Genomic DNA, 12528 nt, shown 5'->3' with positions numbered 1-12528 from the left:
AGAATTATAATCCTGATTTGAGCAAACCGCTGTTGGCCGATGGGTGATTTCCAGCTCAGTGGATACAACTGAAAGACACAACCCATCCCAGCGATTGATCAACTATGTGGAACAGCATTGTTTTCTTAATAACGCTAAACACAGATGCTTCAAAGAACCAAGCCTTTCCTCTCAAATTTTGTGCAATGCTCTGAAAGACCAAACATAACAACAGCAGGGACTGCTGGGAGTTGAACCCAGGATCCCCTGTTTACAAGGCAGGAACTTCGACCAGCTAAGCCACAGCACCCTTTGCTTCATAGGTCTTTACCGATCATCCTTTCACCTGTCTAGAGATGATGCTGGGTAACAAAAACTTCCACTCTTTATTCCACAGTTTTAATCTTGATTTGGGCAAACCAGCTGTTGGCCAAAGGGTGCTCTCCAGCTTAGTGTAAGTGACTGAGTGACACACCGCATCCCAGCGATTGATCAACTAGGTGAAAAAGCATTGTTTTCTTAAAAATGCTAAACACAGTTGCTTCAAAGAACCAAGCCTTTCCTGTCAAATTTGCGCAATGTTCTGAAAGACCCCACAAAAGAACAGCAGGCACTGCTGGGACTTGAACCCAGGATCTCCTGTTTACAAGACAGGCACTTCGACCAGCTAAGCCACAGCACCCTTTGCTTCCTAATCCTTTACCAAACACTTTTTGACCTGTCTAAAGCTGATGCTGAGAAACAAAAATTTCCTGACTTTATTCCAAAGTTGTAATCTTGATTTAAACAAACCCGCTGTTGGCTTTGGGTGCTCTCCAGCTCAGTGTGTATGGCTAAGTGATACACCCTATCCCAGCGATTGGTCAACTAGGTGGAACAGCATTATATATTTGTGTGACCATTTCCTTAAAACAAGGGTCTCCAAACCGGTCCTCGAGAACCGCTGTGGGTCCTGGTTTTTGTTTATACCGGTCAAGCACAGACCTTTTAACCAATGTAGTTTGTACTAAAACAAGCAGCACCTGACTGCAATCAACTGATTACACTTATAAAACACCAGATTGGTGAAAAGGTGTGGTCTTGTTTTGTTGGAGTCAAATCCTGCACCCACTGCAGCCCTATGTGGAATAGTTTGGAGACCACTGCCTTAAAATAACAAAATTACTTTGCTCTGTTGGCATAGTGAATGTGAAGGGGTGTCCCAATTCGTAGGGGTGACGTTTCAAGCCTTACCCCTTATTGCTCCATTTGAAGGGCCAAGGGGTAGGAGGTAGAAAAATAGAAATGGGATTGGTCCTTCCTCAGTGCATCAGTAATGGCCCCATTTACAAAACAAAGGCTACACTCTGTCCCAAAGTGGCAGAGTCTTGGGGAAGATCCCAGGATGCCCCAAAATGGGACACCCATGGGACTATAAGTGGCAGTGGAGGGAAACAATTTTCAATTATAATGGATGGCACACAAGATGTTCATGGAAAGGAGCAAATTTCCATCTGTTTCACGTAAGTGGACCATGACCCAGTGCCACACGAACTTTGTGTAATTGTATGAGATGCCAGGCTCCAGTGGTGAGGATATAGCCCAAGTAGCTTTTGATGTACTCTTGAGATGGAAAATTCAAATATCAGGTTAACGTGGTCAGACATACAATGGCGCTGCAAATATGTCTGGGAAGTGGTCTGGGGCGTAGGGAGTGTTGAAGAGGCAACAGCCGTTGGCTCACTATGTGCACTGTGCTGCACATTGTGTAAATCTCGTACACAGTCATCTTGCAATGCCTCTCCCCTAGTGCTTACTCGTTGCAGTGGGTCCATGAACTAGGAACTCTAAGCAACCAATCAGGGAAGTTCAAGGGGATGTTGGCAGGACAGAAAATAGCAGAAGGGAATACTAAAACAGTGACACCCCTGTGTCCAACTAGATGGGCAGTGCATGGAAAAGCTGTCGATACACTTCTTAGTCAGTGGGAGGCTGTGCTGACAAGCTTGGAGGAAATGGCCACAGTTGGGTCTGAATCTAGCACAAGGGCCAACAGTCTTCTAGATCGCTCTCAGAAGGGCAAAACTGTTCTTGGACTACTGACGGCATCATAGGTGTTGGGAGAGCTCAAGTGCTTAAAACAGTCATTACAAAAGCAAATGCAGACAATCGGAGGCATGCAGGCTGTTGTTGAGCATTTTAGCTCAGCACTTAGACGAAAACAAAAAGAGGGATGAGGAAAAGTTTAAAGACATCTTTGAAAAGGCAGAATCAAAGACCGAGTCCCTTGGTAGTGAGCAGATTTTTGTTCCTCACCAAAGAACAACCTCCTCAAAAAAGATTCACTTGTGGGGCTAGTCAGCATAAACCAAAGACAGCAGAAGAACACAAGAGGGCAGATTTTTTCAAGGTAGTGGACAACATAGATGTTCAGCTCAAGGAACGGTTCAGCCAACCAGATTTGCAGACCTTGAAAAATTGATGTTTTCCTTACTGGGGGAAATGGATAATATCATTGGACAGTATCCATAGATACATCAACATAGACTGAAGATTCAGCTGCCAATGTTTCTCTTAAAGTATAGCAAAGTTTTAGCTAGTGAAGCAGCAGAGATTCTCAGGGGAATGCCCAGTGACGTAAGAAGTTTATTCAATGAGGTTGAGACACTGGTTAGATTGTTCATGGTCGTCCCTGTAGCTTCAGCTGCAGCTGAATGAAGTTTTAGCACACTCAAAAGATGAAAATTTGGTTAAGATCTACCATGTCACAGCAGCACCTCAATAACGTAGCTATATGCCATGTGCACCAAAAGGCCCTTGACCAAGTCGATACGTGATGTCTGCCAACAGTTAGTTAGGGTCAATAACCAATTTGAAGGAGAGAAAAATAGATAGGAAGTCAAACTGACAGTGAAGTTGAAGAAATTGACGTCAACATTCTGGAAAATGTGTTCTCATCTCCCAAACACTTCTAACTTCCTCCGGACACCCTGATTATTTGATTCATGCATGTTGGAGGAGGACCAGACTTTGCCAGCTCTGGAAAAATGCATTGCAAAAAATAATTACAAAAATAAAAGAAGCTTGGATTTCAGGAGCTAAAAAATTCAAGATATGTAGCGTTTGATAGTAATTATAGTATATGATTAGATATAGTATAGTGTATAATATGTGTACCTCTTGGCAATGACAAATAAAGACTATTTTATTCTATTATCGGAGTTTCTTGTGAGAGAATACCATGAATGCAAACCATGACTCCAATGTGCTTCAGGGCCTCCAGAGTCGAATGGAAGGGGAGATCTTGCATAAAACCAAAAGGCCAAGCATTTTCTGCGTTAATATAGAACAGGGAACCTTTTTGGCTGAGAAAGCCATGAACACCACATATTCTTAAATGTAATTCCATGAGAGCCATACAATATATTTAAAGGGCAACTGAAGAGCTTTTCGGATTTCGCTCTTGAGTGTTTTACTCAGTTGAATTGTATTAAATGCATCATTCGCTGTCTCAAAAAGTAACATTAAAAAAAAAAAAAAAAATTGACCGCGTAGTTTTTGAGTTATAGCCATAGCAACACCATAGCAACGAGGGACGCGCCGCCCTGCCGACCGCTACCTGATGACGTAACTTCCAGGAAGCCTCGCCACCACTCTGAACACGGAAATATAGCACCACGCTATCTTCGCCATATATTGCAAACATTTTCTGGGTTTTACTCGCGAGATTCGTCATGCCATCTTGATGTGTAGTGGTGAATTGCTCACAGGAAGACTCGAGACTCTATGAGTGGTCCAAAAAAACTTCTCCTGCAATGGTTTGGACCGTTTTTGTGAGCATGCATACAGGTCCCCAATCGGCTCATTGTTTTAATCATTTCAGCGACGACAGCTTTGAAAACCTACAACAATGCAACCCTGGTTTTACAAAGACATAAGTAGAGACCCTTAATGGCTTTAATGATTCTAAAATTTGATGCACTTCTATTTATAAACGAGGGGGACTCCTACTGCCTGTTTGTTGAAGCGCAACATTTTTTTGTTTTTGCTGTTGCCCTGTCATAAGTAGATAGGTTTGCTGACAGGTCTACTCATGTGATTTTATTACTATATCAATAGGTATTATGTAAATTCAAATGTCCCCAGCACCAAATAGGTCCTTGGGTCGTTGTTTTTTGGCCTGTCACAGGGTAAATATAAAGCCTATATATTATCCCAGACTTCTGCCCAGGGCCGGCCCAGCCTATACGCAGACTATGCAGCTACTTAGGGCCCCTGACCATTAGGGGGCCCAGATAGGGGGCAATCTGGCAATTGCTTAGTTTATATTCTATTTTGTTTACTACAGTTTGCTTTATTTGACTTTTATGAGTTTTGATACTTGATTACAAGCTTTAAAAAATAAAGGCTCTTCCTTAACCTCTTTCTTTCCTCTTTTAGAAAAAGATTAAGCGTTATCTACTGTAAGTACTGACCATCATTTGGGGTGAGAAGTTTGAAGAATGCAGTGCAACAAAATCTGATTAATATACAAAATATGGACATATAGGTTGGATTGCATGTATGGGTTTCACAGTACACTGTGACGAAATGGTGGGCCAAAAATATGGGCCCCTTGGCATTATTTTGCTTAGGGGCCCCCAAATGGCCTGGGCCGGCCCTGCTTCTGCCATATTTACACTACTGTGCAGAAGTCTGGGGTAATACTTATAAATGTACAATAAATTCACTATCCATTTTACAAAAATATCTGTTATTGGCTAAGTCCTGTTTATTTTTGTTTATCTTGCATCTTATGTATATGGTTATTTAGTTTATTTCATTGTTAATGTGAGGACTAGTTACATAGGGCGGAAAGATATAATTAAGGAATAGAAATGGGCGGTAGGTTTTAATAAGCAAAAGCTTCATTTTACTCCTTTTTGGACACAATGAATAAATTCTGATCTTGTTTATTATTGTCATTATTATTATTGTCTTAACTATTGTTTCTGTTATCTCGAGAATATCATAGGTTCTGTCTAATTAAAAAAAAAAAAAAAAAATCATTTTGTTTTTCGTTTGTTTTGTTTGTCTATTATTTTTATTTTTTTTCTCATGTCCAAATAAAACATTCATTCATTCAAAACAATCCGCCAGGTCCTAATGTATCAAATACATCTCAATAAACCAATAACTATTGTACTACAACATCAACATCAAGGTCTGCCTATTTGAAGAGGGAACAATAGCATCAAATAGATGCTGCTTTGACTGGGGCATTATTATTTGATCACCAAGAAATTATTATTAAATTCAAATTAGGATTCATCAAATATTTTCATGCTGCTGTGATTTTTTTTTTTTCTCCACCAGGAAGCCAAACATAAAAAATTAAGCGGCGGAAACCCTCAACACGATGAAAAAAGCGTTGCAAGTCAGTCGCCACCCAGTTTCCCAAACTCATGAGAGAGTGGGTCGAGTCATATGATGACCCAAGTGATGCAGTGTCCAGCGATGACGACTGAACAGATCCCATGAGGCCTGCCAGATGCTGAATTTCTTCCGTCTGCGACATCAGATGACGATGACTTAGGACAAATAAATGGAGCAAATTTTGATGACATGAAATAATAAACTAGTCATATATACAGTACACATTTTTAAAACGAAAAATCTAGTTACCTTCATATTTTAATAATGATTTATCTTTGTATAGAGAACACTTAATGCTACAGAAAAGAGTAAATACATATTTCCCACTGCCATGATCATTTTTCAATGTTGCGCTAGTCCGTTGCTATCTTATGTTCTTTGATGTGTGCTATTGTGTTCTTGGTATTACTTAGCTTTCTATGTTGCGTCACAATCTGACAGCGAAAGCTGATGCTGATTCAACATAAATCTGGTATCATTCATATTTGTGGCCTATTGAATATTTTTTGTGTGTGTATGACATTATTGTTGCTGCTATGCTAGCTGTGGGTAGTCTTCTGTTGCCTACGTCACACTTCCGGGTTTGTGAAGGGACCATCAACGGAGTGCAAAAAAACAACAACAAAAAAACGCAAATTATCCTTGCAATTACGTGTTGATAATGTCATGGTTGTTTTGACGAACTCGTCCAAAGTTTATATTCGTAAAATTACACCAAATCCGGAAAGGTCTTCAGTTGCCCTTTAAAACTAAAAATACAAATAATGTGTGCATTTTATGTAATTTCAACACTTTTAAAGTATAATAAGTCATGGTTGTTTTGACGAACTCGTCCAAAGTTTATACAGTATTTGTAAAATTACACCAAAATCCGGAAAGGTCTTCAGTTGCCCTTTAAAACTAAATACAAATAATGTGTGCATTTTATGTAATTTCAACACTTTTAAAGTATAATAAGTCTCAGAAATCTATTTAATAACATTTTTATGCTGTTGCTAATCAACGATGAGTATTTCTTACCATTAATGCGGCTTCTGGTGCTTCATGGTTTTGCTGATGGCTTTGTAGTCTGGTTGATACTTGGTGGGGTTAAGCTTCATGCAGGCGTTGAGAAACTTAGAATGCTTCTCTTTTCATGTTTACAAAGCACCGCGAATCTTGTTTTTCCCCACCACGCATGGAGCACCATCAGTGAACACCGAAACAAGTCTATTCATCGATAGATTTTTTTTCTTTAACGGACTCAGTGAAGGACTTGAACAAATCCTCCCCCGCTTATTGTCCCTTCCATATTCAAAACCTTGCAATCACACTGAACTGGGATAAATTGCTTACGTCTGTTGACTCATCTAAAGCGAGAGAAAAAAATGGAGCCGCAATCAGTGTTGTTAATAACGGCGTTAGAAGATAACGGCGTTACTAATGCCGTTATTTTCTTCAGTAGTGAGTAATCCAATTAATTAATTTTCTCATCTTGGCAACGCCGTTACCGTTACTGAAGCGGGAATGGCGTGCGTTACTATGCGTTACGATGTTGGTTGACTGACACGAGAAAAGTCTGTAAAAGACGGACTCACGGGGCGAGAGAGCAGAGCAGGAGTGGGGAGGAGGCAAGGGAGTGGGACGCCGTTGCAAACGCGATGCTACTATGCTAGGTGGCTCCAATGATACCTGACTGTAGCCGATAGCCTACAAACTACGCCCACATGATGCTTTGGTAGATATCACATATATACAGAACTAGATGCAAATGACAGACACAGTGGCATTAGTAACATGTATAATCAGGGGTGCACATAATTTTTTTGCCCAGGTTCTCAGAGGAGGACCTGGAGATGTGACTTGGTCCTCATTGAACTTGAGAGCCGACCCGCCTGATGCGATAAATTTATGACAAGCTTTACTTAGAGCCAATTAACTTTAATTAATAATTAATGCTTGATTAACATCAACTGGCACAACAAAATTGCCATTACTTTGAAGTGAAATGTAAAGAAATAAAAAGCACCAATTCAAAATAAAGGGCATTATGCGGCTCCCACATTAACTCCAACCCTTTTTAAAAGTGGGATGTCCTCCTCATAAGACCTTATTGAACGTGCATGTTTAGCTTTGTAAAATGCGAGCAAAAACACGTTTGTCAGTGCATGTCGCTGTTCATTACCTTTATTCCGCCACTTGTCCATAGGGCGAGCGGGGTCCTGTTTGACATCGATAGTTTGCTTAATTGCCACATGCTCTCTGTTTTTTTCGTGCTTTTCAAAGTTTGGATGGCTGAAATTCTTTGACCCTACATAAAATGCGCTGCTCTTATTGGCGACATTGGGATTCTCATGGCACATTTTGTACCGCATTTCCGTGCGAGCATCATTTGCTTCTAGCCATGGTACCTCCTACTTTTCAGCAAAAGTCCTTTTTTTTCGGTAGCTCCGGTGACGTCTCTGTCATCTGTCTGTCTTTTGACGGGGGTGGGGGAACACGGAAGTAATTACTCAGTGTGGCCTGCCTCTTTGACATTTTGAGAAGTTATTTTCTCGTGTCCGCCGCAAATACGGTGGTCAGCCATCGGTACGCCAAAGCGTATGGAAGTCGTTGAGGGCCAGCGCGTTTGTCTACGTCCGGTACGCATGCGCGCATGCGGACCACTTATGTGCACCCCTGTGTATAATATAGAACTAGATGCGTGAGGAAACAGCCGCCATCTTAAAGCAGTGGACTTCTATGGAAGGCTCTGTTATAGAGAACCTTTCTAGCGAACCTAAGTAACTTTTTATCTAAAATGCTCCTAAATCGGCAAAACTTAACTTAAATCTATCTTTAAATGATGAAAAAGTTTTAATACTTACACATGTCAAAAATAGGCAGAAGACAACTAATGCAATAACGGGAGCAATTTTAACAACTTTAACGGTTGATTCACAACATTAAATGACTACCAACACATAGCAAAGGTTACTATCTAGTTATCGCAATAGCCGCAATACCCCTGTGTCTAGTTTAGGTTTAAGAATTGGGCTAGGGCCCATTGTCCCAAAAACCCTTTAAACTTCACATTGTGTGACCTGTTTTTTGTTTGTTTGTTTGTTGTTGTTGTTTTTTTTGGGAGAAAAAAAAAAACATGAAAACTATCACCAGTTACTTTGCCGAGTAACTAATTACTCTTACATTCAGGCAACTGAGTTACTAACGCAATTACTTTTTGGGAGAAGTAATTTGTAACTGTAATTAATTACTTTTTTAAAGTAAGATTAACAACACAGGCCGAAATTATGTCCATCACTTGCGTTGCCTCAATTTGATTTGACATCATGATTGTTCAATCGTGAACAGTTCTTGCCTACAGAGGCGTGTCTTTTATCTGTTTAATTATCTTGTCTTTGTCCGAAAAGTCGTCAAAAAGTTCATTGGCAACATCAAGCATGAATGCTTTGGCCTGCTCACCCTCTGTGAATGGCTTTCCGTTTCTCACAATTGCTAAAGCGCCAGCAAAGCTAGCCGAATTCCAGTCATCTTGTTGGGTCCAAACACGGAGTTGCTGCTGACTAGCTTGCACTCTCGATAGTAGCTCTTGACATGCTTTGTTGTCCCACGCAGGATATTTTGATGCAAATGTAGTATGGCGAGTGTCGAAGTGCCAATTTATATTTGACCTTTTCATAAAGATTCAATTTTATCATTGCGTATTAGACACACCGTAGAACAGTGGTGTCAAACCGATTCCACAAAGGGCCGCTTTGGGTCCTGGTCTTTGTTCCAACAGATCCAGCATAGACAGTTCAACCAATGAGGTTTCTGCTAAAATAAGCTGCACCTGATGGGAATCAACTGAATACACTTGTAAGACACCAGATTGGTGAAAAGGTATTCATCTCGTTTGGTTGGAATGAAATCCAGTACCCACTGCGGCCCTTTGAGGACCGGTTTGACACCTGTGCCGTAGAACCTGCTCTTTCCACAAAGGCAAATTCCTCTGTCCATGCCTGCTGAAAAGTACGATACTCCTCGTCTTTTTTTGCTTTTTCCATCTTCTCAAAGGGGTTTCTAAAATTACCTGAAAAACGCGAAAAACGAAACTAAAAACGAGGGACGTTTACTTCACCCACAAGCGCATATCGGCTGCTATTTTCGACAGCAAAGTACAGCAACCGCACTTGAACAGTTTCTCTGCCTCATCTGCATTGCCAATACAGATAGATAGATAGATAGATAGATAGATAGATAGATAGATAGATAGATAGATAGATAGATAGATAGATAGATAGATAGATAGATAGATAGATAGATAGATAGATAGATAGATAGATAGATAGATAGATAGATAGATAGATAGATAGATAGATAGATAGATAGAACGACATGTATGTTTGCCACTTTCCCACTAAAATTACTGCGAACCGGCTTTCTAGTTGCCGGTGACCGCCGCCGTTTCGCGCAAAGGAGTATAGCAAAACTTTTAAAAAAAAAAAAGTTAAAGATTTGTCTGCGAGCCAGATGCAGCCGTCAAAAGAGCCAGATCTGGCTTGTGAGCCATAGGTTCCCGACCCATGATATAGACTATATTTCATTTGGCATTCAAAGATTTAAAATGTAGATATTTACTAAATAAACAGAAACAAAAAATCCACAATATACAGTACATGTATATATATATATATATATTTTAAACAAAGCATACATTCATATTTGCAAAACATACAGAAACATACATTGTATTTACAAAACAGAAACATTGATCATAGACATTATCACTATTGACGTGTCACTTTGTCATTCTTTGAGCGACGCCTTATCAGAGGGGGCCGAGCTTCATTTAGTAATAGAGGACAACACAAGCTCATGTCAGATTTAAGCTTGAATTTACTTACGATTGGATTTAACTAAGAAAATTGTACCGCATACAAACAAGAAGGATTGTCTCAGGATTGATTTGTTCGAGGATTCAAGGTAAATATTATTATTTTTCGTACCATGCATGCGTGATTGAAGCATTTATTCGCTGGAATTTTCTTATTTTTTTACACATGGAGGCGGCTAATTTTCGTAACTGACTAGCCTCATAGTTTACTTTTAACCGAGAATCGAGACTGTTTTATATAAATATCCATTCAGGGATTTAAGCATTTATTCACAAGAATCTTCGCCACAATAGCTGTTTATGCCAGGCGGCCGCGAGCCTCATTCGCTAGCATAGTAGCATTGTACTTCGTCACGGTTTCTTTGCTTTTAACCAAGAATCGAGAGTGTTTTACGTCCATACCTATGAAGAATTTGGGGATTTAAAGGGTATTACAACACCTGGGGAAATGCTAATATTCCATCATTTATCCATAAACGCTTGCCTTTTGGATTCATACCATGCCACTTCGTTTAATTACACACATCGCAACACCAAGAAAATGATAGAAATTTGGAACGATTGTCAAGCTAAAACGACTGGCGCCCGAGATCCCAGAAAGCATATTGTGCGCGTGACGTCAGGAAACAATCGGCCAAGCTCTCCTATTTTAATGCATACATTGCACTACCCTCCCCTCACACCCCCATCACGGTGCTGGGTGATGGCTGCCAGTCGGGAACCTGGCAGCCACAGTAATAGGGTGGTAGGTGGGTCCCACACTTTTTTATATGGCGTGGCTCCTGGGGTGTGGCCTCCCCTCTGCCTCGGCTGCCGGCCGCGGGAGTAGGTTGGGGGGTCGGGTCTCCGATCTTGCATCGCCCCGTGGCAGTTCCTGGGCGTTCTCCTGCCTCCGCCTTCCCCTCTCTTCTCTGGCTGGGCATCCGCCCTGCGCTCCGTCACGGGTCGCTGGCTGGGCGCCGGTGTATCAGCGGGGTGTCGCCTGCACCGGCGGGGGACCCTGCCTTGCCTGGGGCTTGGTGGGCCGCTGGGGGTCCCGTGGCGTGCCGTGCCGGTTGGGGGGCTGCGGCTGTGGCTCGTGGCCCGGGTGGGCGGGCGAGGGTGGGTGTAGGCGTGGGGTTGGTGATGCGTCCCCTCCTGCCATCCCTGAGGGCCGGTTGATGGGTGCGCGGGTGGCCCGGGGGACCACCCTGGGTCCCGGGGGGGGGACGATGGCTCCTTTGCTGGGCTGCGGGAGGAGGGATGGGCTGCGCATGGCCCCCCGCCCCCACGCCCGCCCTCCCTCCCCGGGCTGGCTGGGTGGGGGCCGTGGCCCTGGGTTGGCGCCCGCGCGGCTTCTCCGCCCGTCTGCGTGGCTGTCGCGCGCCCGGTGGGGCCTGCGTGCTGCTGGATGTGGTAGGGCATTCTCGGGTCGGGGGTCCCGGTGCCGGGATTGGCGATGCGGCGGCGTAGGGTTGGTCGCCAACGGGCTTACTCATAAGAGATTCACACGATTACTGGGTTCTAGATCACAGAACTGATTTGTGTACACTCTACCCCTTTCAATCACTTAGCTTATAGGCTTATAGACACCCCCACCCCCATTCTCCTCTTTCACTGGCCAATAGGCCCCCACATGGTGTAAACCGGAAATACATCTCGCTGACGATAGCACCAGCATATTAGTAACTGGTTTAGATGTTCAATGTATTTCTAGTTGTTGTTTGTGTATGTGTTTCTTTTCCTTCTTCTCTTGTATTTCTTTTCTTCTGTCCCCCCATAATCCCTTCCTGTTCGCTGCTTTGTCATAATAAAAAGGTATTTTGAATGATCACAATGGGAGTATGTCAGACTCTCAATGTGAAACATTAAAACTGTTCAGAATCTGGGCACTTAGACTTCCATTCTCTGTGTCAAACAGCTGAACAGGACAGGTTTTAAAAAAAAAAAAAAAAAATGGTGATGAGGGGAGTTGTGAACCTTTCTTTGGTGTTTTGGGTTATCAACTTGAGCCCAAACGAAAGCCAGTGCAGCCTAATGAAAGGATCATTGAGGGGAGCAATCACACTGATGAAACACCGGCAATAGATCGTGTGGGAAACACCAAATGGTTTGTTTGCATTTCTTTTTGTGAAGCTGATACACCGTGACCGCAAAATAAAGTAATGAAGAGAATAATTATCATTTATTGTGCTATCATAGGTTTTCGCTCTGCCAACAGACACAAATATGAATGGGATTAGAGGATTTGTTTTATATATTTTACGAGCGATAATTTATACATGTGTCCAGTCCAATATGCAATGCGTGGTATGTTTTTT

The 12528-nt window shown here is 42.1% G+C and overlaps 1 non-coding gene across 1 annotated transcript; it reads right to left on the bottom strand.

Annotated features, from left to right (window-relative positions):
- Window positions 1-587: 587 nt before the first annotated feature.
- trnat-ugu (transfer RNA threonine (anticodon UGU)) lies at window positions 588-661 on the bottom strand. Its single transcript has one exon. It is a non-coding gene; the product is annotated as a tRNA-Thr (tRNA).
- Window positions 662-12528: the final 11867 nt, after the last annotated feature.

This window comes from Corythoichthys intestinalis, chromosome 11 (assembly GCF_030265065.1).
Source record: "Corythoichthys intestinalis isolate RoL2023-P3 chromosome 11, ASM3026506v1, whole genome shotgun sequence".
NCBI classification, from domain to species: domain Eukaryota; kingdom Metazoa; phylum Chordata; class Actinopteri; order Syngnathiformes; family Syngnathidae; genus Corythoichthys; species Corythoichthys intestinalis.
Note: the sequence above shows the minus strand (reverse complement) of the source record. Positions and strands in the feature narration are given on the sequence as shown.